A 21370-nucleotide genomic window follows, 5' to 3' on the forward strand; every position below is an offset into this window, starting at 1 on the left:
AAATTCAATGAAAAATGCCTAGAGGGCATCTCCTGTGCAATGTGGGGTCCTTACTTCCAGCTGGTTTGAAGACACCAGAGCTCCAGAGCACTGGGCACACACAGTTACAGGTGAGCAGACTGTAAACAGCAGACAAGGTCATCTTGCCTAAAGAGTGGCCCCTTACCACTTGCCTCTTGTGGCAAAAGTGTGCCTTCTTGAAGGAATTCAGCCCACAATTACACAGTTAAATAATTATCTGCTCCTTTCAGCGGACGAAACGGAGATAATTCTGACTGAAGTAAGAAATTCATTGCTGGCCCTATTGACATTTTTGTGCCCAAACCCTGCAGAACTTTTCATTCAACTGAACTAGACCTATGATACTCTCACACTGTATTTTGGCTGAATAATCTGGGCTATTATATAAACCCTTTGGCACTGGCCTATCCCAGATTTCTCCCAACTTCCACACTTTTTGTCACAGCCAAGTTTGTGCAGGAAACAAACCACTTTTTGATTGAGGCCAATTAGCTCAAGAATGTCAAAAGGAAAAAAAAATCAAAAGGCTTTGGGTCAGTGACAAGAGCAATAGAAAGGCCAACAAAATGAAAGGGACTCATTCTGAACATGCTTTTGACTATGTCAGGGTCAATTCCCAATGGAGTGAAACAAGAAAAACATTCCTTGAGAGATTCGAGATCTGTCATGAATTCCCAAGGCACATTAAGAAGTCTCAGTCTCCCCTCTGTCTCTCATTCTTTTCTGAGGTACATCATGGGCTCCAGGAGGATGATAAATCTGTTCATCACCCACCCATTATCATACAGAGGATGATTAGAGATCTGTACAGTGGCCCCAGACATTCGAAGTCACAATGAACCAAGGGTTAGGGAACCCTACAATTATGTCCCACAGTTTCTCATATTTTTGGGGAAAAAAACAACAGAAATCAAAATTCTATTTGACAATATTTTCTTTGCGGATGAGATACTGGGAATCCTCTCAAGAAACACTCACTTGGATTCCTTGCAAAGTAACTGGTTTGTGCCCCTGCTGCTCCATCCTTACAAGAAGCATAATCTTTTTTCCTCCCAGAAGGACACATTTCTCCCATTACATGCCTATATGTTGATAAATTTGGTGATGACTGAACTTTAGAATAAACTTCAGGATACTGCAATCTCTGTCTTTCCCACCACCACCACAATGCTCGTCACTGACTCCATGTCTAGGGTGAGGAGCCCCACCAGAGCAGCAGACACCTCTTTTTTCCAGACTTGGAGACATCAGACTCACAGACTTGTCAGTATTGGAACCAAAGCTCACCTTTCAAGTTGTTTGAAGTATGAATTCAAAGGATTACTAAATATCAGTCTTAGAAGGAATAAGGCTTCTATAGGGGGGAAAAACATCACTGGTTTCCAGCTGAGCTTTTTTTAATGACAGACTTTGCACTTCCTAATCTGTTTGGAAAATAAATGCCACATGGCATGTTAATATACTGAGCAAGGGACAGTCAGGCTCCCAGCAAATAATTCATAATGACATCTTTTGGGTTAGATTTTATGATGCTCTTTGTAGGACAATGCCACGAGTTGGTCTTGAGTATTTCACCATGAGAACAAAATATTCCTCCTGACATCTAGCTCTGTGTTCATGGGTTCATTTTTTCTGATGATTAATTCTGAGTTCACGTAGAGTGTGTTCAAGATTACACGGATTCATATTCAGTTGACCATATCTCAGAGGATTATTTTAGTGTGCCCCAGTTTATGGCCCATGAAACATGATCCCTCTTGTCTCTCCATGTCTCTCCCTCTGCCAGCAGTATTATTCTAACAACCAGTGCTGAGAACTTGTATTATCAGCATAAAAGCAGAAAACAGCTATTCTTCTCTACGAAAACCAGCTCTCATTCAGTGCCTTACACTTGCTTTGCTCTGAGAGGCAATAGCCAAGCAGAAGACATTAAAATACCAAAACATTTTTAAGGAAATGCCCTTAAGAAAAAAAATCTGCATTTCGGGTTTGCCACAGTCTTGATCACTTTTGGTGCATCTAGTACGTATTTCTGCTGTTACTAGGGATACTAACCTGAACAAGATGAAACACAGTGAAAATATCCTGATGCCACCTGAAGCCATTGTTTGTGTCTCTGAAGAGCTGTGACACATGGATTACACTGGAAGGTGTTTCCATCTCTACCCAAGAGACTGGTGCTGGCAGCTCAGAGCTGATCTTGGCAGCCAGCAGGCAGATGTGCTGTCTAATAGTCTTGGCAACTTCTGACTATCTTTCCCATCATGGCATCATTATCTTGAGCTGACTGCCAGCTGGCCTGAACGGTGCCGGATGCATGAAATGCAGAGAAGCTTTCAACTGACAACACCCTGTAAATTATACATAGCACTGTTATTTCATATGCAGCCCCCAAAGATCTCAGAGCAGTTTAAGGATAGAAATCAGGTCCAAAGCTGTGACCCTTACTTAACAAGCGTTAGCTAATTACAAAGCTGTCCCATTGAAATAAGCAGAGTTCCTCGAAAGAAGTCTGTTTAATGCGCAGCTGCACAATTTAAAAAATGAAAATAAAAGTATTACTTACACTGGGGTTGTTTCTCAAAGCCACAGTTCTACTATATCCCCTTGGTGCTGTACCAAAGTAACAGAAATATGGAGTATTCCTATTCAAAAAACCCCATTCCTGGTCAGTAATACAGTTACTTTGGAACAGACAAATAATCGTTTCTCCAGATCTTCAGGCAACCTACAACACACTTATGTTTGGGTAAGTTCCTAAGTTCCCACAACTCAACAGCTGAACCAGAACTTCTGCTGCATACAATTGCCTGAACCAACAGGCAGCACAACTTGCTTGGGAGAAAGAGATGGACTTGAACTAAAACCCTTAAAGTAAAACCCCTCCAGCAATGAGCCGTAGTAAGCTACTGTTGCTCAGTATCATTACTGCTGTGACCAGAGTGCTGGGATTTTCTGTTGGTGTTATCATGCATCCCTTCCCTCACGTGTCACTGCCACTGCTCGCAGAAAGCAGAGGTTATATGCACTGTTCTATTGGAACAGAGGGCGCCTTTCACAGCCCCTCAGCAATTTTATTTTCCTTTGACTGATGCTGTCAACACGTTATCTGAAGTCTGCCTGCAGAGCAAGGGCTCAGTGAGAGTGTTTGCATTGCACTTGTGCGTTACGCTACACCCTGCTTGGGCACCCTCTGCCCATCACTCACCGAGCCCACTTTCTGATCACTTGACTGCCATTTGGACAAAGCCCAACTCCAGCCTCTCTGAGCACACAATAGTCAAAGAAGGAAAGATAGTCTTTTTCAGTTCAGTTTTCAGCTGAAAGTCAGTGAGTTGTGTGGTTATTGGTCCTTTTTTGCAAATAGAGCTTTTCTGTAAATACTACACTTGCAGGAAAGAACCCACTTTTTTTTCCATTCATTTTGGGTAGCTTCAATATGCAGCCTGTAGAATGCTTCTTTTGCAGATAGGAGTGAGACTAGCTTTCAGTAACTAATAAATACAACACATATACTTTATCAAAAGATCCTGAGTACAGTACTACTGTGCAGTAGCAAATCAAGCTTCTTTTCTGTTCTTGTCTCTGAATATTATTACTATAGTTGATATATTCGTGGAATTCCTTAGCTGATCACAGAAAAGAATGCACACCTTAATGCTGACTAGCTGACATTAATCTGTGACAGTCTATGAACAGCAAGGAATACTCTGTGCATCTGGAATCGCAGTGGAAATGCATCTTATCCAATTTTCCAGGAAAGAATTTGGCCAGGACATCAGAGTACAGAGTCTCTTTGCTAAGTGTGCTACTGGAGCATTACTCACAGCAGCTCCTGCCCAAAGCTTGTGAGTCACCACCAAAGAGAAGAGGGACCTCACAGTCCCCTGACAGCACATGGGGGGATGGCCAGTGCAGATGTACAGGGTAAAGAATTACTCCTGAGCTGCCAAGAGCTCCACCAGCACTTGGTTTTCCCTGCCATGGCTTTCTTCCATCCTTGGCTTGTGACAACTGAGAGCAGTTAATGGACAGCATGAAAGAGATTTGCCAGTCCATGGCACTGGAGTAGCAGAAGTGAGAGGCAAGGACAGGACTGCCACAACAAGGATTTGTTTCCTCCCCACTGCTGAGCTCCTTTTCCCTAACACTGCTTTGCTTTATTCAGCATCCAATATCTGGTCCTGAAAACGAATAATATTAACAATTCTGCATCCATACAAATGCAGATACAAAAGGCATGTATATATTTTCCTGTAGAGGAAATATGGCATTTATGCTTTATAAGATGAACAAGGAGAAGAGAAAACCAAGCATTCTGGGCTATTGCCCAAACCACACAGCTTTGAAATCAGCGGTGCACTGAAAAAAAACCCACACAACAAAAAAACCCCTACACTTCCTTCCAAGAAAAGTGTCTAAGTTTTCCAATTTGTTTACGACTGATGTCTACCCACAAGAGACTAAATTCTGGGCTGGATGAGACAGGACTGGCATACAACACCAAAAAGATCTCCTTCCTGAACTGGGGAACAATATCTTAAGTGTTTGTACCTAGAGGCAAACCTGGTGTTGCAGAACTTTTTCCCCAAACTGCTCTTTCTGCTTTTAATTTCCAATGAATCAGCAAACACATTTGTAGGCTACTACTCTTCCAGACCAATGCACTCTTTTTTTTTTTTTTTTTTATTCTCAGAACTCATCTCTCTTTTCCTGACACCTGCTCACTACTCCGTCTGAAATACAGTCCAGAAGTATTCAAGTACTTAGAAGTATTCAAGTTTCTTTTTCTGGAAGTCTCTTCTTTGCTCTGACTTTAATTAAATTGTATTATATGTGATGTAGAAACAAGCAAAGTTAGAAATATAGTAATTAAGGTAACTTGATTCTCTAACAGAGAAAGACAGGATCTCTAAATGCTTAACCTAGGCAAGGAATCTGATACAGTTATGCACAGGAACAATGTCCAGATGATACAAATACTACTGCAATATATACCTAATTGCCCCAATCTTTAAGTAATATCTAACTTTAAGAGTCTGTGTTAGTATTAGCATAATTTCTCTGGAAAGTTCAGTTATTGTCTACCACAATGGAAACAATCCTTAGTATCAGCTACATTTTTGCTCAGCTTTAAGCCAAGAAATCACTTTGGTGAATCCTCTCTTAAGTCCCTAAGTCCCAGATCTGTTGAGATATTGAAAGTAGACCTAAATTGCAAACACTATCACTTCCCACTTCAGATTACGGGCGTCAGCCCAGAGGCTGAGTCTAGAAAAAAGCCTGGTCTGTACCCTGGGAGCTCTGAGGGAACATCACCTACTCCTCACATCCCACTACTGTTTTCAACTTAAAGCCATCAGGGAGTTGTTTTTCCTCTGAGCCAACACCAGAGGTGTGCTGGGGTGTCAGGGCAGAGCCCAACTCCCGCTTTTGTTCTTTCACCTGGGTTTGGCTGCTGATGCTGCTGCAAACTCTTTGGTCAGGAAGCTGGGGCAAGGCTGCATCTGAAGAAATGACTTGGCCTTTCACCTGCCAGTCATTGCTGGGATCACTGCCCAAGACCTTGCAACCTCCAGATTAGAGGTGGGACTTGCTGGTGGGGAGATCTCCATAGCAGGACAGCAGCATAATGCAGCTCCCTGCCACCCTCCGTCATGCAATCTCCAGACATTACTGTGCCATTCATGTTTTTGGTTTTTGTTGTTTTTTTGGGGTTTTTTTGTTTTTTTTTTTTACAGCAAAGGAGGGAATAGAACTATCCTCATTTATCCAAGGCAAAAAGAAGCTAAAAACTTGGCCCAGGACCAACAGGTGGCCAGTAGCAGAGTAGGAATAGGAATATAGCTCTCCTGAGACTGATGTCCTGATCTCTCAGAGGATGCTCTGCACTCTCAGATGAAGCATGGCCTGATAACATTATGTATGACCATTTCCCTGCTTATACTGGGGCCTTTCATCTCTGAGACTTCACAGCTCTCACTGTCCTGTGTTTAACCTTGAGCTAAGCAGATAATTTATGGCCATACCAATTCCAAAAAAGAAAAGGAAAAGCTGCAGTGCTATATTTGAAGTGAAGTCTGGCAAGACGTCCTGCTCTCTCTCCACAAGAACTTTATGGCAAAGCCTGAAACGGTTTCCCGGGATGTTGTATATCTGGCATGAATCCCTGCCAGGCAAAAATCTTGTCTTGTTTAATTAGCTCTCACAAATTTTCACCATCCAGCTTTCTCACTGAGGTCTGAACCACAGCTCCTGCTGTCCAGGGACCATGGGGAGCGAGACACCACGTCCAAGGCCACTGCTGGTGGCCCGGCTGTGAAAACGCCTGATGGAAACTCATCTCATTAAACTTTCAAAAGATGGATGCTCTGGCATTGGACCAGCTCCGAGCACTCAGCTGGAGTTTCTGCTGGCCTCCAACTCTCTCTTTGTAATATTTTAGCGTTTGCCTGCTGGAAAATGACTTGTAAGAATGCTCTCTAGTGCCAGTGTTTGGAACCAGAGCTGCTTCCAGCATTCCCGAATTCTGGGATGCTCAGAGCTGATGTGCTGACTCAGATCACTCGAGACAAGCAAGTTAGTGAAAAGTTCAATCCAGTGGTAATGAGATCTGGTGGAATTAGACATCTGTATGATTTATCCTGTGTTTTGTAATCAGTGTAGAGTGTTAATGTCATCCATTTGCTCCCAAACCCCGGCCTATAAAAGAGCAAGGCTAGTCAAAGCAAATGGCTCCAAACCTCCTAATGTCAGCCTCTTTTCTTTGAGAAATGAGTGATTCCAGATCTCTCCAGAGTTGCCTGGCAATTTAATCCTATCCTTTCAATAAGTATTCCTTATTCATATTGATTATTAATTGGTTCAGCCACATGGTGTTTCCCAGCTCCCTGCTAGAGAGACTAATGTTTTTTATTGAGCATATCAGTCAAACTTAACCCAACAGGTGTTGAGATGAAAGCTGTTATCAGGAAATACAGACATTTTGTGAAAAATTCACTATGTTCAAAGGGTTTTGGAGATTCACTGACAGTAAATGATGGGATTTGGTGAATCCAAAAATCATCAGGGTTTTCCAGGGCCCCCGCCATCTCAGTTGCCTTCTGCACAGCACAGAATCTTTACCATTAATTCCTGGAAAACACATTCTTGTTTCCTGAGCTCTGTGGTCTCCATTACATAGCTTTTTGAAGGCCCAATCTGTCATATAACATAATCTGTTTATAACCTAGAGAGAATATGTGATGGAGCAAGAAAGCTTATGGCTCTGGTAATCTGGAAAGCCCCCTGGCACACAGCAAAACACCAAGGGAGTAACACAACACCAGGGCTTGCCACTAGCGTGCAAGTAGCTGAATGTGTCTGTGCACCACGGAGTGAAGACTTTGTTTTGTTTCCTGCAACTCAATTGGAACAAGAGCTCTTCAAAGCACATCTTCTTTCTCTTCAGTTTTCATTGCAAGACAAAGTTAACACTGAATGACTCCAATTACTCAACAGGCTTGTCTTCTCCATCAAGGCAAACAAAGAGTTGGTGCTTTTGAGGTGATTGATCTTATTTCTTTAACTGAATCCTACATGTCATGCCCCAGTTTTTGATACAAATACTTTTATTTTTCCCCAGTACTCCAATACTGCTTGTGATCAAGTGGGAATCTTTCCTTATTCCTGCCTGTACTGTTGGATATTTCCCTTGGATTTTTTTTAAAACTGTGTCCAGCACTTTCATAGGAAAAGAACGACTGCTAAAAAATCCATTACCATGGTTTGGCCAGAGTCCAAAATTTCAGCTACTAAGAATGTTAAATCCTCCATCTGTTTGCTAGTTAGATAATGTTACCTTTGAGCTTTCCTTTGGCTGCTAAAGACACTTTATCTGCCTTAAATGTTGCAGAAAATTACACTTCAGGTCAAAGCCTGTGTGCCATTAAATAACGTGGGGGAGGGAAAGGTTCTTGCTATAAATTTCCACCTTTAGTTCCTCCTAGCTCTTGGTACGTTCAAACACAGAAAGTCCCGAGCTGAGTGTAATCATACTAGTGACCTGGGTAATTGATGGTGAATGATGGATATGTTGAGCTAGACTCTAATCCACTCTTAAATATTTGCTTGACTTTTTAAAAATCAAGGGAATACCCCAAAGGGAAGGAAGTTCTTTTGCACAGGAGAAGCTAAGCAGCCACGGTGTGCTCAAGCGAACATTTGGCTAAGACATTACTTTGTGCCTCAGCTGGGGATGCAGCCTGGGCAGCGAGGCCCAGCTCGCTCCTCAGTGCCAAGTCCTGGCTGCAACATCCATCAGACACCTCCAGGGAGAGGTGACTCAACTGCTTTCACTGACGTGATCCCACTGAGGGCAGGCCAGGAGGTGAGCTTGCACAACCCCTGCCTCCGCCATTTATCTCCTCACTTCTCATTACAGCTGATGGGACACACAGCCAGCCACCTTCTCCCTGAGGAGTGTGCTGTATATGGAACTCGCACGATTGACATGCACAAGAGTTTTCCTTATGGCTTCAACCACAACCTCTTTCCACCCACTATTTCACCAGAGAACAGGGGTTGCTCCCAAATCACATCATAACTTTCCATCTGTCCATGACCTGGCACGTCAGGTGCCTTCCAGATGAGACTGGAGATCATCCAAGCTGCCTCCTGAGCTCCCCAAGGAGGCAGCAGCCCCTGCTGAGAAAAGCTAACAAGGAACCACTAAGCACAACTGCATGGGACACCGACAGCTAGTTACCAGGAGGGATTAAAATATGACCCCAAACCCACAGAAATTCAGGCACCTCCTGTTGCAGATCCAGTATATATCTGCCTTTGGTTAGGTCTCCACACTCTCCAGGGCTGGCTGGCTGGACAGCACTGGTCAAAACCAGGAATAAATGGTTGACCAGAACATAAAAACCTGAGGTGCAATTGGTCAAGACCAGAGACAACTGTTTTAGGTCAGCACGAGGATCCTTGCATCCCACACTTGGGAGGACAGCAATGTGAGGCTGCCCCTGCCAGTCACTGACTCCTCCTGGGTAGCAAGAGGAGTAGGGATGGGACTCCATGCCTGAAATAGGAGGTACAGACCAGCCTGCTGCCTCTCTGCAGCTGGAAGAAAGGTTTCCATCCAGCCCTGACAGGAGTTTCCCACCATCCAGCCAAATTTCCTTTGCAGCAGCTGTGGGACTTAACTTTTAGGGCAAGAAAGAGATTTCTAGGCACAGAGCCCCATCTGCAGCAAAGTCAAAGTGACCCTGACAGCCACTGTGGGAGGTCAAGAGAAAAATGCCTGGAATACATGGAGTTGTCACTCCATCTTCCCCATCAAAGAACGAGCTGGCAGGCAAGAAGACTGGCCTGGCTGAACTGAGAGCTCTGGCTGGAATTCAGGAAAAAAAGAAGAGTTTTTATGACCTTTGGAAGAAGGGACAGGCAACTCAGGAAAGCTACAAGAATATTGTGAGGCTATGCAGAGAAAAAATTAGAAGTGCCAAAGCCTAACTAGAAATTAATCTGGCTACTGCAATAAAAGACAATTAAAAAAGATTTCTATAAATACATCTGCAGCAACAGAAGGGCTAAGGAGAACCTCTAGCCTTTATTGGATGTGAGGGGAAATGTAGTGACTAAGGAAAAAGCTGATGTACTCAATGCCTTCTTTGCCTCAGTCTTTAATGGCAAGATCAATTGCTCTGTAGGTACTCAGACCCCTTAGCTGCAAGACAGGGATGGGGAGCAGAATGAAGCCTCCTCAATGCAAGGGGAATGGTCAATGACCTGCAACACCACTTCAACACACACAATTGCTAAAATGACCTTACCACTCTCAACAGCTCCCTGGAAGAAGGTTGAAGTCTGGTGGAGATCAAGCCCTTCTCCCAGGTAGCAAGGGATAGAACAAGAACAAATGGCCTCAAATTGTGCCAGGGGAGGTTTAGATTGAATAATGGAAAAAATTTCTTCACCAAAAGAATTATAAAGCCCTGGCACAGGCTGCCCAGGGCAGTGATTGATTTACCATCCTGAAGGTATTTAAAAGACGTGTGGATGTGGCCCTTGGGGACATGGTTTAGTGGTGGATATGACACTGATGGATGAACAGGTATACTGGTTGATCTCAAAGGTCTTTTCTAACCAAAGAAATTAAGGTTCATTAAGAACTAAAGAAAGTATCAATATAAGCACAAAAGGCATAGAAGTGGTCGAACTGGAAAGATGCTAAAAAGGTCATCCTGAAGCTCAAAGTCACAATTCCAAATCAGGCCTTATACAGAACAACCACACAATTCATTAGCCATTGCTATAGTTGTGAGTGCCTTGGGGAAAAGTCCCTGAACAACTGGTAATGGAGAAACATCTGCAGAAGAGTTGTGCAAGAAAGGCAGCTCCCCAGTCTGCATGATTCCCAGGTATACACAGAGTCTCAGGGGTGACCAGTCCTCCTGAGCATATCAAATGCATGAAAGGGGAGCAAAGATAACATGTGCCTGGACTGTGCAAATCCTTTCTTCAGTAATACACCAGCATTGTGCAAATGACCACAACCAGTCCTGCTCCTTGCATGGAGAAACCAAGCCTGGTTGCTACCACTGACCTAGGAAGTGTGAATGAACCGTTTGTTTGGAGAGAGATGAAAGGAAGCGTGCAAATGAAGCTTGTCTCCAACACCACGACAGATTTACTTCTTCAAGTGGCCTCAAGTAGCCTTGGAAAGGAAATCTGGAATGTTGTAACATTCATAAATATTTGACTGCTCTGTCTTACCTTGAAAACAGGCAGAAACTCTATCCTAAAGAAAGCACTCCCAGATTGAACAGTCATTTTGTTAAGCAGGCCATGACCTGGGGAACTAGGTATTGGTGACATTTAATCTGTATCTATATCTATGCACATGTACAAACACACACAATAAAATGCAGTGGTTGTCCCAAGGAAAGCCTGGCAAGCATTTAAAAACAGAGCTTAATCTAAGCTTGGCTACTTAGACTTACAAATGAAGTCTTGTAAGTTTTAGAAACAAATCAGAAATATTTTAAACACGTTAGAGGCAATAAATCATTATTTCTCCTTTATTTTAGTTACCCCCAGAAATCTAAAATATTTTATTATTTTCACTAGAGCACAATATCCAGTATTTTAGGTGTCTCCTATCTGATCTAACACCAATCATTTATGGCAAACTCCCACCTTTCATTCAGACTTCCCACCTCGTCACCACAGTTGAATTTGAGAAGAAACAAACAAAAAGTGCTTGTGGAGAGAATAGTGAATGGGTATTTTAAGATGCACCATGTAATGTGATCTACAATTTAAAAATTTCCACCACCGAGCAGATCCAACACAAACCCCTTCTGCTCCTGTTGAGATGGAGTAATTCAGTACCTGTGGTGCTGCTGGCAGCTACAGAAAAGGAGAAAAAATAAATAAACTCAAGGAGTTTCCTTCTTGAGATACTAAAAAATCTGAGCACACTCACCCAACATAAACCCCCTGACTTTCAATGGGTATGAACTGTATTTAAAACAGTTTGGTTGCTCAGCTAATGAAAGATGCTGATTCTTTAACTGAAAAAGATGTAATTTGGATCCACAGGAGATTTCCTCCACCAGCTGGTTTTGAATGCTGTGGTACTCTCTCCTCTGGGTATAATTAGATTGCTGTAACCTAAACAGCCCTTCCACTCCCATCACTTTAATGTCCCCCAAGATGATAAACAGCATTAAGGCCTCATTTCTGCAGCCTCTAGATCAAGAAATATGTATGATTATATGTATATCTTAAATGCTTTTCCTTGTGACCACAAAATGAGTAACAATTATTTCACTGAAATGAATTGCAAAATCTGACACACTCTGCTTTAAGTCTTTCAAAACCATATTAACCCAGGAGCCACATCTTATTCAACATAGTATGATACCAAGCTCAATGGAGCCAGGAACCAGTCTAGCCTTCATGTCAATCAATAAGAATAATAAAGAGGAATGCCAAAAAGTAAAAGCATTTGTTGTATCTCAATTGCTTCTTTTATGAGAAAATATACTGTGCATTGAGTACCATGATAGATGTGCACAGATACTGAGCCTGCTTTTTCCAGTTCACAAACATTTCAGTAAATCAATTTAAAAAACCCAAACAAGCAAACAATTTAAAAATGGAAATAAAACAAAGAAAACTGGTTTTGTTTGTCCAGGACAGATGTTTTGACATGTATTTGCAAAACTATTTTTCATCACTTAAATCATAGATTAAATATTTTGTTCTTTGGTTTCTATATTCTTCTGTAATATACTCAAAAATTTTCTTTTGTAAAATAATAAAAATCAAAGTCCCTCATTTTTAATACATCATAAGGCATATTTGAATTTTCTGGAGAAGGAAGATACTTCCATGATTTTTTACCAAACTCAACCCAAATTACTATGGCATTGCAAAACAACATTTTTAGGCAAGAGAACTATTTCTACTTTTAGCATAATTATGTTGATTTGAGTAGCACTGCAATTGAATCTGGTTGCTTCCAGGAACTCTCTCTGGAACAAAGGGAAAATATAAGTTACCTAAAATACTGAAAATGTGTGTCAAGAATAAAAAATAATGAGCACCTTAAATCTGTAATTGATCATTTAAATTGATCATTTAAAGACACTATGGAACAAAATCCCCAACATATTAAAAACTGAACAAGCACACTAAGGAACTTCAACAGGGTTCCCTGAAAATTTTAGGAGTATTTTTTACTGTTCTGTAGAAAAGCTTTGCTATTGCTTTCTGTTTAAAAGACAGGCAGCAGACTCTTCAAATGCTTTTAAAAAGAAGCAAAATAGCAAAGGAGTAGCAAGAGCAGCAAATAAGAACTTGTTCTTTTGGACATTTTTAGGGAGGGCTGAGATGATTGACAAAGCTGAAATATAAAAATGTGAGAAGATGTATATTCTACAACTGGTTTTGCATGGACATCTATTTTACACAAACTATTTATATGTAGGTATAGACACATATATTTTATACAAATGTATGTGCACACCCACAGTTTATGCAAAGGGTGTCTCTGAATTTTAACAGCTATTTTTTTCAGTTATTTTCCTTTGCTATCATTTCACTAATGAAAGAGAAAACAAGACTGAAAAAGAGGTAGAAAAACTTCAGATAAAGATTAGAAAATACCCTATGATTCTTCCATCTGAGCAGGAAAACTATTAAAAAATGGGCTTCATTTCAAGAGGAAGAAGCCTTTCAGATTAGTAAATCTATTTTTTTCCTACCAAAGAATTGCTTTAGTGGTCTTTTAGGTCTTCAAAGTGCTATCCATCAGAACATGCTCTTGGATTGAGTACTTGAACTCTTCACAAACACTGGACATGCAGCACAGGCCACACTGCAGGGCTGCAGAGATGAAGTGCAAGTTCTCCACCAAGCTGCAAAGATTATTCTGACAAAGAGCAAAGACAGATAAAGATGGAAATTTCCTCCAGCCAGAGCTCCAGCCCATCACAGAGATGTTGTTTCTTATTAACTAGAAGGGAACATAAGAATCATGAACAATGCTATTATTGGGACATACAGTAAACTTCACATGAGATTAAAGAAAGTTGATTCATTAACTAGGTTTAGGTAGAAGGAGAACCAAAATGATTAAGCAGTGGAAGACAAAGAGGAAATCACATTTCCTGAAGTAAGCTCACTTAAGTAATTTTGCTAAACACTAAAAAAATTTAGTTGAATGAGTGAGAGATTCTGCAATAAATTAGGCATGGAATCAGAAAAGATGATTAAATCTGGACCTGAGAAAAGGAAATGCATTTAAGTTTCAGTTTCCTTCTGCTGTTAAAGTACTTGGCATTTCAAACAGTCTTTTTTTTTTTTTTTCCACTACCATCTATGGTATTACAGAGTGCTCAGGATACAGGGGAAACATAGCAAAATCACAAGTTTAAGTCAGTTCTTTTATCAGGTTAGGTGACTTTGGTTGAAAGAGCTAGTTTGGAATAGATCCTCGAAGAATAACAGGATATGCTATAGAATACTCACTGAATAGAGAAGATCCTTAGGAAAGGAGTTTGTTTTCTTTCTGACATTATTCAGCATTAGTTGGTAAAATGGCTATTTACAGTAGTAAGCCAAGGGAGATTAAGTTCCTGCTTATAGAACCAGAAATACGTAATATTAGTAGAAAACACCTCAAACAGTTTGAAAATTGACTATACTGAAAGATGTTAAAAAGTAGCTGTAAAAACGGAGAACCATCTGTGGTGGGAGCTTTTTCTAGCAAAAAAAAAATAGGGATTGGTAACGAGCCCAACACTAGTCAACATTTTCATCCATGATTTGGATGTTCTTGAAATGCTGCCAATAAAATCCACATGCACGAGACAGACTGTCAGCATGATGAATTCTGAAGACATGGAGGCATCTGAACAGATTTGCCTCTTGAAAAGAAGCAGGCAGGAACACACCAACACCCAGAGAGACTTCTGCAGATGGGGAGACCAGGTAGAGCTCCTGGAAGTGAACCTTGATGCTCATTGCTGACCACTGACCCCGCTCTCGTTGCGCTGCTCTCCTGGGCTGGATGTACAGGTACCTGCTCAGTATCAGAGCATGGTGAGACTGAGCTGAGGCCATCATGCACAGCTGATTTTTGAAGACACAGGGATGTGTCTTCAAAAAAAGCATCTTCAGGAGCAATGTGACTCAAGAAAACTTGTGGCAGGTTGCTCCAGTGTGGATTTTTTGATGTCTAAAAGCAACTGAGCACACACACTCCTGCTTTTCCTTCATTAGGGCACTACTAAGATTTCCCTCCTCTTCCTGGCTGTGGTTGTTCAGGTAAAGTGCAGCTGAAAGATCTTTAAGACTCTTCCTGCCTTTATGAAATTAATGGAGAGGGAGAGAAGGGGGCCCAGGCAGACACAAATGCGCTTTCAGTACATAAGCCTTATTTTCTTAAGAAACCACAAATAGAAAGAAGATCATCAGGATAACTCAAGAATCAGGAAACAAGCCTTGCAGTAGGAGATTTAAGTAGGTTGGTCAATGTAGTGTGAGATGGAGATGGACTGACTGCAGTTATGCACATCTTTGCTAGGAAAACTTGTGGATATGGACAGATTCCTAAGCTTAGCAGAGAAAAGCACAGGTCAGTCAGAAGTGAAACACATGCCAAACAGACAGAGGGTACTTCATCTATTTATTTATTTAGTCAGTTGCAAGTAAAAACTACTGGAAGAGCTCACAAAAGGGAGGTTGAGAGAGATCCCTCCATGTCCTTAAGATGGCTCTAGATGCCATGAAGATAGATTTTAATGGACCCCACACCACTGGTTATCTGCAGGGCAGGAGCAGAGGACACTGCTGGTTCTGGTATTTTTTGTGGCATCTGTTCACCTCAGGGCCACACTGACTCACACAGGATGCAGCTCCACAGGGGCTCCCATTGACAGTCTCCCTGTTGTGGACTGGGACAGGGGGGTGAAGACAGTGGGACCAACCTCTACAGTGCCTCTCTCAACACAGCAGTTCAAGGTAGTTCAACAGGAGAGCTGCACCTTCTGTGGACCTGAAGGCACCCTCCAACATTTGGTCTTTGACACCTTCCTAAGTCTTTCTATCCTCTCCCCTTCATCCTCAAGACAACCTGACTAGTGAAGCATCAGCCTGGGGATGGAGGGCAGCTGAGAAACATCCCCACTCCCATATACAAAGCCCTGCTAATACTCAGTGCTGCTCCTGTCAATACCATTACCTCCTTTCTGATGTTTCAGAAGGAGGAAGATCAAGTTTTTTCCAGAGTAACACTGCAGAAACAGCACTCTGCTAAAGAATGGCTCTGATTTGTCGCAGAAAAGGCCTCACAAACTGACAGTTTTTGTCTGATTTTCTCTGGGCAGTGGGGGAAGGAACATATTTTCTCCTCCAAAAGCATTCAGCAAATTTGTACTGCGGTCAGCTAATTTTATTACTTCTCATAAATGTCTGTTCCTGTAATGCTCTCAAGGTATTTTCATAATTCTACCCTGGGAATTACAAATCAACTTTCTCTTTGATAAAGTAACCTGCAGTATTTTATTTTATTTTTTATGTTATGAACAGCTGAAAATGTATGACATCCCATAAAATGTCTGGGTTAGGCCTTTGAATATTGCTTCTTTTAAGGAGTCTTTTAGCATTCAAGCAGAGAAATACAGTCCTAGGATTGGAGTCTATTAAGCAAAAAGAGGAAAGGAAATCCTTAAAGCCCATGTCTAGAGTGTCTTTAAAGTTGCTTTTCTGTATTCCAAAGGGATCTAACTTCCATTTAATTAAATTCTTGTTTAAGAAAAAGGAACCTGGATTATTTTATTTATTTATACATTTTTGCAGAAGTTTATGATGAAGTATATTAGGGAGGGGAGAAGAGAGACATGCTCCCCAAAGACAATACATATTTAAGTAATGAAGTATTTTACTAGAGAGCCTAAAAATTGGCCTCATGGCCTCAGAGGCAGAGCCACAGCGTCTCTCACATAGCAACAACTGCAAGCAGAGGAAAGAGCCCTCCCTCTACACTTAAACAAGCCAGGCTACATTTTCATTTAATTACCTCTGAAATCACAGGCTGGGGAGCATTGCTGAGGTACTCGGCCAGTTTTCTGTCATGCAATTGTTATGAGAATTTTACAAGGCTAATTTTGACTTTTTTTGATCATTTTTATATCTAATTCTGACTTCAGGCAGTACCACATCTGTTTGTAAACAGGAGAGGCTGTATACAGAGTTAGCCAGCATTTCTTTTATTACATTTAGGGATATAAATGACACCCAAAGGATTTTATATTTTAAATTCAATAGCAAACCATTTTCCCCAGTAGTAACTCTGGATCATGATTGACTCAGTATCTCTGCACTTGGAGAAATAACAGAAAAAAAAAAAAAGACATATGTCCCAGAGGAGCATTTCTCAGCATAACCTTCCACTCTCCCTGCGTCAGGGAATTGCTGAACCAGGGGTTACACTTCAATCATAACTTTAATGAACCACTGGTGAGCTTATCTTCTGTGCATGCATCAGAACTTTCTGTGGAGCCACCAGAAAGAGCTATTAACAGAAGAGGGTTCACCAGCTCCCTCCTTTCTTGACACAACTGTCCCAAAGCAGCAATGGTCACAGACCATGTTCTCCTCTTTTGCTGAAGTTTGCATAAAGAGTGTAAGAGGTAAAACTTCTTCAAATTTCCATAAAAGATTATTCTCTTCTGTTTAAGACTCAAGATGTTCATGATATCAGATCTAGCAATAGCTCCCTCTGTCACCTATATTTAGGGGGATGGTGGTTACCTGGTTCCTCACAACACAGTCCCACAACTACAGTGAAGTCCAAGGACACTTCACCACTCCTAACCCCTTGCCCAGCCCTAATGAATGTACTACAGACACAGCTTTTCAAATATAAATACCTTAATCATATAATTTCTGGTGCTGGACCTACGTAAAGGTTAACAACTCCATGAGAATAATTTCCTTAAAAAATGCCATAGATCCAACCAAGCCTCCTTAGTTTGGCATCATCACCATGAGTTGCGTTGACCATATCAGAAGAGAAAAAAGATGCCCATTTTTCAAATGCTGAGAGTGGAAACACTCTGCAATCAAGCAAATCTTTGACTGAGGGATGATTGGAAAATTTCTAAAAGCCTTTGGACTAAAAGGAAAACTAAGAATACACACACACTGAGTTTTGAGAAAAGGAAGGGAATGCTTTCAACACTCCTGTTTTGAGGCTTCCTCTCTGAGGCTGCAGACACGCCTGCACATGCCAGGCAGGTTAACAGGGCAGTTAACAGGACATCAGGTACTCAGCACCACAACGTGCTCAGGGAGACCTCAGGGAGGCTGAGAAGACAACATGCTCTCCACTGCTCTCAGCCTGCTTTTTAAGAGCGATGTAGACATTTCCTATAAATCTGAGTTAACCCTATAAGCCTGGGGAGCCAGAGTCCCAGACTCGGCTCAGGACTAAGAAGGTCTTAGCAGCATTAGCTCATTCTAAACAATCAAACCTGTTTCTTGAAACATTTGTGAAAATTTATGAGGCTCTGGTGGGTGGGAACCTGAAATAGATACCGTGCTCTTCTTTTCAGTGCAAGGATGATTTATGCTGCCAGGCAGCTCCTTGGCATGAAGCCAGAACAGATCGATCAGATGCGAGTAACAAATGTTGTAAAACTGAGTAAACCAACTGCACCATGAGCACGTGGGCCCTGATGGGGAACAACAGGTGCATAACATAATTACAAGCAAGGAGGAAAACAAGAGGTATGTACACAGACAAACCTCCCAAAGATTGCACTCATTCCCATAAATCACTGTGACAACTACAATACCAACCAGGAGTAAGAAAAAAAAAAGGAAAGAAAAATAAAGGGAAAAAAAAGAGGGAGATGCATGGAAAAAATGTCATAGCAGGTCGAACAACAGAACAACAGAATTGGAAGCAGCCGTGTTAATCCCTCATGGACTATCTCACCATAATGATTATTTATTCCTTGCAAATGGGAATTCTAATCTGCTGATTTTGTGGTTGCATTTTTGTGGCTTAACATTCCACATGTCAGAAGAAACATCGGCCTCCCCACCCTGCCTAAATCCTCCCCTGGTTAAATTGATCACATGTGTGACACACAAACTGAATGGCCACATGCAAACATCTCATCTCTGATGGGCTGAATCCTGTTTATCCTTAAAATAAAAGGGAGTCTAATCATCCTATCCTCACTTCTGCAATGTGAATTTCTTTCTAAAATGCCACTGGAATCATTTTGCCCACCACAAAAAAATTCCATGGAAAAAAAACCCAAAGAAAACATCATAACATTATCCTGGATCCCAGCAGCTATTTACTAAACATTCTTTTATCTAACCAACCAAAAAACCCCAAAAACCACTCCCTCCCTGAACATACACATGTAAAAGATTTGGATGTGATTTGAGTGGTGTTCTACTGTCCATTGGTTTGTAGCCAGGACAGCACCCTGGAGCTCAATCCTTCAATGAATCTAGAATTTGCCTGTCTACAATTAGACAACTGGCTTATTTGATTCCAAAATGATGAGAACCAGAGGATCAGCACCATTCAAAACTTTTCTTGCAACTCATGATACCAAGCCCCACCAACCTCACTGAGACCTACAACACGGCAGATTATTCCATGGTAATTTCTCCTACCAAGAGTACTCAGGCTTGTCTCAGCATAGACTGGAGGATGCTCAGCGTCCTTAGAGGAACTTTATAGATAAATTAACTTTCTGTGGAGCTTGTTTGGGTGGGGAAGGCTTTGATACATTTTGTTGTTGATGATGAAAAGCAAAGCTCACTTAGATATCCTGCTGCCAGACAGTGTCTTGCCCTTCTGGGATGAGCAATGCAATGCCTGGCTCTGCTTTCTCACACCCTCTGAAGCACGAATATCTCTATTGCTCTCAGGTTTGGCAATGTAGCATAACAAAAACCATTTTAATAGAAAGCAGCCTCCCAAGAATCACAGAAGATCCATGAACTGACTTCCCCACACATGCTGCTCACACTTCTGGTCTTTACCACACAGTCTGGTGGCTTTTCCTGAGCTTTGAGCCACATTAACTGCACAAAAGCCACAGAAAAGCTCCAGCTCTGTACTTCACTGGTGTCATCTTGTGAACCTGCCTTCCCCAGAAGAAAAAGCTGCCAAACTGATGGAGAGGTCAGACAAAACTGACACCAGGTGCCTCCTGTGCCCAGGTCAGCCAGGACAGGCTGATGGGATCGCTATCCCACGAGCTCTTACAGCTGGAGGCTCCATCAGCATGTGATATTAAAGTGCAGCTGATGGTGCAGGAGGGTGTGCCAAATAGCTGAATTGCAGCCCTCCTCTAACATACCAAATAAAAAGGCAAACTCAAACTAAATTAGAAGGCAAACGGTGGATTAAGTAATATAACAATCATCATATGTATTAAATCTGGTATTTTACTACACCAGGATGTTAGTAATGAAAACAATCCCCTCACTGCTCAGCCTCGTAAACCCACCAAAGAAAGTGTGTTCATCAGATCCCTCTGTCCTACCATCCAGGGGATGGTTTGTAGCAGCAGGCCACATGAAAACGAGAGTAAAGATAAAGACAAGTACAAACTAGGTTAAAACACTCCCAAATTAGCTGTCTGCATCCAGTTACATCAATGAGAGCATTTCCAGCCCAGCTGGTACTCAGCTGCTGGAGGATGTGGAGAAAGATGGTGAATCAGAATAATAGCAATTTATTGATTAGAAGTTGCATTTCATTAGAACAATTTGCTATTAAATTCCACAGTGCTTTTCTCTTGCACACCTAAACAGCTATTAATTTTCACAATGCACATTGAATCTAATTAATTAATTATTAAATTGATATTTTTCTTCTGGGAAATGCTGTCACTGCTCCAAAACATTTTGCACATGATGTTGGTTTTGACAAAATTATTGAAAGGGAAAATTCTATTTCAATCAGTTGGACATCATAATGTCACTGTTAAAATTCTCATAATTTCTAATAGCAATTATTTACTTTTTGAATAGCACTCACTTTTATATGACATGTTATTTTAAGATATTAATATCAATGTTAAAATTATTCCACACATCATACTGTTGCATGATGGCCAATCTGCTACCTTCAGTGCTTGGCAGTGTTTGGTCATCCTCAAGAGGGAAACAAAGTCAGGTTTCCACTGAGGTTAATTTTAGAGCAGGCTGGAATTTCTGTTCCAAAACCTTTTAAGCTTTGCTTTTTTGATTCATCTTAGAGTACACATTTCTTTCCTGGGAAAAAGCAGGAAGAGAAATCCCACTTTTCAACATCCTGTGTGTGTGGTGATGAGCTACAGGCAGTGAAGAACAAGCACACAGAAGAGTGAGGCTTTGGCTCCTGGTGAAGCAGTTTCCCTTCATGTACTACTGAGAGCCACCAGATCAGGAACTCTCTTTACGTTCAACGCTGAGGAAAGCACAGTGGCCATCTCAAAGCTGAGGAGGAAACAGAGTAAATGAACATGGGCAGCACTTACTCTTATTTAGACGATGAAAACTACACAACTATCCAACCAAGACAGAGCTTACCAATTTGTTTATTTGCCCTGGCATTGTCTTCTGCCATTTCATGTGGTAGAGCTGTTTCACAAATGTAAAGAAAGGGTCTGTGAGTGAATCTGAAAGCTGCTACCCCGAGTGTCAGAAGATACATAAACTCCAGAGCAGGTCCAAGAAAACCTTCTGAAATGTTGCCTTCATATTGCAAAATGCATCAGTCATAGAAATTATGCTGTGACATGTCATCTGCTTTATTCTCTTTATGGTGCTTCTC

The 21370-nt window shown here is 41.5% G+C and overlaps 1 protein-coding gene across 1 annotated transcript in view; it reads right to left on the minus strand.

Moving 5' to 3' along the window:
* Positions 1 to 21370, minus strand: part of TRABD2B (TraB domain containing 2B) — a 260371-nt gene that overhangs the window by 54502 nt on the left and 184499 nt on the right. The gene's annotated exons all lie outside the window — the stretch shown is intronic.

This window comes from Agelaius tricolor, unplaced genomic scaffold (assembly GCF_023055355.1).
Source record: "Agelaius tricolor isolate 1412-34295 unplaced genomic scaffold, bAgeTri1.0.p SCAF_11, whole genome shotgun sequence".
Lineage (NCBI taxonomy): Eukaryota > Metazoa > Chordata > Aves > Passeriformes > Icteridae > Agelaius > Agelaius tricolor.